The following is a 4,714-nucleotide window of genomic DNA, read 5'->3' as shown; positions in this document are numbered from 1 at the left end:
GAAGGAAGGAAGGAAGGAAGGAAGGAAAAGAAATGCCAAAGCTTACTGAAACTACCTGTATACACAACTCATAGTGACCATGTGAGCAACAAATCTGAACTTTGCCCTATCCTCTGTCATCCTCACCTCATCTGTCATGTTTGAACACATTGCCACAGTCTCTGTGTCAGTCCATCTTATTGAGGGCCTTTCTTTCTTCCTCTGACCCTCTACCTTTTCATGTATGGTGTCATTTTCCAAGGATTGGCTCCTTCTGAAAACATGCCCCAAGTATAGGATATACTTCTACATCCTTGTCTCTAAGGGAGCCCTCTGGTTGTACTTTCTCCAAAACAGACTTGTTTATTTATTTTTTTTGGCAGTCTATGGAATATTCAGTATTCTTCTCCAACACCACAATTCAAAAGCATCTATTCTGTATTCTTTGTCCAACTATCAGGTGCATAGGAAACAATCAAAAACACTATGGCTTGGATCAAGCACACCTTAATCTTTAGACTGAAATCAATTCTTGCTCTTTAACTCTTTGGGAAAGTCTTTGACAGCATATTTCCCCAATACAACACTTTTCCCCCCTCTAATGCTTTATTGAGGGAGGGCTGGAGGCTGAGCAAGACAGGGTAGGGTCCAGGAACCATTGGAATGAAGGCTGGTCCCCCACCCTCTCTTCAAGTGTCAGCAGAGGGGATCTTAGGTTTTCTTCACTGCTGCTACCATGTGTGTTGATTTTTGGTCCAAGTAAGATGAAATCATTGATAAATTCAATCTTTTTTCCATCTACCATGATGTTACCTATAGGTCCAGTGGCAAGCATTTTTGTTTTCTTCATGTTCATCTGTAATCCATATTTAAATCTGTAATCTTTGATCTCTGCAGTAAGTGCTTCAAGTCTTCTTCACTTTCTAAAAGCAAAGTTGTATCATCTGTAAAATGCAGATTATTAATGAACCTACACATTGTTCTTCATACAGTCTAGTTTCTCAAATTATTTGCTAAGCATACAGACTTAATATGTATGGAGAAAGGATACAACTCTAACACACACCTTTCTTGATTTTAAACCATGAAGTATTCCCTTGTTCTGTTCAGACAACAGCTTGGTCTATGTAGAGGTTTCACATGAGCCCAAATAAATGTTCTGGGATTCCCATTCTTCTTAAAGTTAGCAATAATTCATTATGAACCACACAATCAAATGCCTTTGCATAATCAATAAAACACAAGTCAACGTCTTTCTGGCACTCTCTGCTTTCAGCCAAGATCCATGTGACATCTACAACAATGTCCCTTGTGCCTTTTCTGAATCTAACTTGAATTTCCCACAGTAATGTACTGCTCCAACTGTTGTTCATATTCAGGAAATTTTTACTTGCATATGATATTAAATGAGGTTTGATAATTGAGATTGTTCACAGCTTCAGTTTTCTCAGCTCCATGGTCAACACTCTTGGCACCAGCAGCCAGGAAATAAAAAAATGTATTGCGATGGGAAAGCCTGCGGTTAGGGACCTCTCTAAAGTACTCAAGAGCAACGGTGTCTCTCTGGAGACTAAGGTATGCCTGATACAGGCCATGGTCTTTGCAATCACTTGTTATGCATCAGAGAGTTGGACAATGACTAGGGAGGATAGAAGGAGAATTGATGCCTTTGAGCTGTAGTGCTGGAGAAGAGTATTGAATGTACCATGGACTGCCATGAAAACAAACAGATTCATCCTAGAGAGGGTTAAACCAGGCTGCTTCTTGGAGGCAAGGATTCTGGGGCTTCGTCTGACATACTTTGGACATGTTGTAAGGAGAGACAGGTCTTTAGAGAGGGACATCATGCTGGGTAGAGTAGAGGGACAGCGCAGGAGGGGAAGACCCTCTATGAAGTGGCTTGATTCAGTGACTGGGGTAATCGGGATGGGTGTGTCAGAGGCAATGCGATTGGCACAGGATAGAGCACGGTTTAGGGCTGTTATACATAGAGTCGCTATGAGTCGCAAATGACTCGAAGGCACATAACAACAACAACAACAATTTCCACACCCTCTTGAATCACTACTTTTGGGAATGAGAATGAAGATGGATTCCAGTCAGTTGGCCCAGAAGCTGTCTTCCATATTTCTTGCAGAGACTAGTGAGCATATGCAGGGTTGCATCTGTTTGCTGAAATATCTCAATTGGTACTACATCAATTCCTGAAGCTTCATTTATTTCTTCCCTCCCACCCCCAACACCTTCAGTGTAGCTTGGACTTCTTCCTTCAGTACTATTGGTTCTGGAAAATATCCTGAAATGATAACTTGTTTGTTTTGGCACTGTGACTCTGTGTAGTCTTTCCATCTCCTTTTGATGCTTCTTGCATTGTTCAGTATTTTTGCCCATAGAATCCTTCAGTATTGCAACTTGGAGCTTTAATTTTTTTCTCTGTTCTTTCAGCTTGAGAAATGCTGGGTGTGTTCTTTCCTTTCGGTTTTCTAACTCCAGCTGTTTGTTACTGTTAGGTACCATAGGGTCAGAAAGAATTCATAACTAACCTTCCAGTGGGTTCTCAGAGGCAGTAAATCATACGGGAGGAGACTGCCTGTCTTTCTCCTACAGAGCAGCTAGAGGATTTGAACTACATGCCTTCGGGTTGGTAGCCCAGATCCTTACCAGTTAGCCACCAGTTAGATCTTCAGCTGTAGAGTGGATTAAAATTCTGCATTTTCTATCGTGGATTATCCATTAACCATAATGTAACAGTTAACCTTAACTGCCCTTCCTTTTTTCATTAATACAGATAAAATGGAAGAATCCAGAGTATAGATAGACAAATGAGACTACATTTCAATAATGATGTCTGAATCACAATTCAGATTGGTTATCTTTTTTTTAAAAAAATATTACTACATTTTATTAGTTTTAATGAACATTTACAGAGATTTTGGGTTCTCATTCATTCATTGTTGCACTGTTTTCTCTATCCTCCTCCCCAGTTCATTCTTCTTCCCCCCACCCCCTACCCCGAATGTCTGTTTTAATTGTCTAATTGCCACAGTGCTTGTCAAAGCCAGTTCTGATTAATCTCCTTTGTCAGTGTATCCTTTGCCATTCCCTATCACTCCGATTGGTTATCTTTTTAAAAAGGTGGTCTCTTTAGCATGTTCTCCATGTCTTGTTCTCAGCACTCTTCGTCTTCTTTGCTATTAGCAAAGTTGTTCTTCACTCCCCTCAAATGCCAACCCCTCCTCCTGGTCTCTGGCCCTCTTGCCTTCTCATGATCTGCTGTCAGTTATCTCTTCCCCCACCTTTGCTTTCAGCCCCCTTCACCCCTCCTATCATCAACATCTTAACACTCTCAGGTCTTCCTGCCTTTTAGAAAACAACCCTCCAGGCACTGCCCTTCCTTTTCCTGCTCTGTGGGAAGATCTTAGAGACCCTCTCTGTTGAAGGCCTCCTGCTCACTCCCATCCTCCCTCCCCACCCTAATTCTTTATCCCTCCCCAGCTCTTCTTACTAGTTTGCCTTCTGCTTCTTCAGCCTGTCAGATCTGCTTTTCCCAGTATTACACACCTCCTATCCCTTCTCTTGAATGGTTCCTCAATAGAGCGTTCTGCATGTTTTGCTGCCTCTTCTTCTGTACAGACTCAGCCTTCCTACCCTGCAGATGATTCCCTTTATAGTAGAGAGAGAGACTTAAACTGGCTAGAGTGTCCACAGTTTAAACTATAGTCATTCAACAAGAATGCTCACAAATCCTTGCAATCTCCCAACATCCATTACCCTTCTTGTCATTATCCCATCTCTCCCTATCCCTTAACTTGGTTCCTTTGTGGTCTTTGGTGGTGTTATATCTAGGGAGTTGGACTGTTAACCCACAGGTGGTGACTCTGTCAGTTCAAATCCACCACTAGGTCCAGGGAGAAAGATGGACAGTTAGTCCTCTCTAGAGCTACTTATAGCCTCCGAAATCCCATTGGAGAGTCAGCTATGAATGGGTTCTGACCCTTTGGGAATGAGAAGAGGTGAGGAGAAGGAGGGAGAGAAGGAAGAGGAGAGAGCGAGCAAGTGAGAGATCATTTGGTGTAAAATGCATATCTTTCTACTCTGATAACATTTTCCTAACTTCTTTCAAGAGAGTTGTTAGCTCTGTTTTTTCCCCTGGAAATCCTAATAATGTTCTTTGAGCTAATTATTTTGTTATTTATTTCTCTTTCTAAATAACATGGGTTTTATTCATGATTTTGGATTTTTCACTTTCAGATAGTAGCTGTTACCCACCCCCCCTCCATTCTAGAAGGAGATTTTTATTCTCTTATGCCTTCCTCCTACCTTTCTATTCTCTGAATAGTCCTATATTTTACCTCTATGTATTTTTTTTTGCTTCCATTTTACTTTTGGTTTGCTCAATGTTAAATTACCCTGACTGATAAATGGCATTCATTCTAAGAGTGCCGGATTATTTTTTTCCTTTCTGTATAATTGTCAGCTGTTGACTCTAGTACTAATAGTGTTCCACTTCCCGCATTGACTTCATTAAATACGACTTGATTTACCCTAGATTATTCCTTGGTTAACTAGCTTTCTTCTGAGAATTCTTGGGCTCCTGGGTCATCATCTCCCAATTCAATGTTCCTGTCATGGCTCCACCTGAATCTGCCAGTCTGGTCCCATGTGGACTGAAGGCACCTTGCTCATCCTTCATGATCATCTGGAGATTCTCTTAGCCACTTCTCTGACTTGGAGC

The 4,714-nt window shown here is 41.3% G+C and overlaps 1 protein-coding gene across 1 annotated transcript in view; it reads left to right on the top strand.

Annotated features, from left to right (window-relative positions):
* GMDS (GDP-mannose 4,6-dehydratase) overlaps nt 1-4,714 on the top strand; it is an 844,904-nt gene that overhangs the window by 662,702 nt on the left and 177,488 nt on the right. The gene's annotated exons all lie outside the window — the stretch shown is intronic.

The sequence above is a fragment of the Elephantulus edwardii genome, unplaced genomic scaffold, assembly GCF_000299155.1.
Source record: "Elephantulus edwardii isolate Elephantulus edwardi_28Jun2011 unplaced genomic scaffold, EleEdw1.0 scaffold00071, whole genome shotgun sequence".
Classification (NCBI taxonomy): Eukaryota; Metazoa; Chordata; class Mammalia; order Macroscelidea; family Macroscelididae; genus Elephantulus; species Elephantulus edwardii.
Note: the sequence above shows the minus strand (reverse complement) of the source record. Positions and strands in the feature narration are given on the sequence as shown.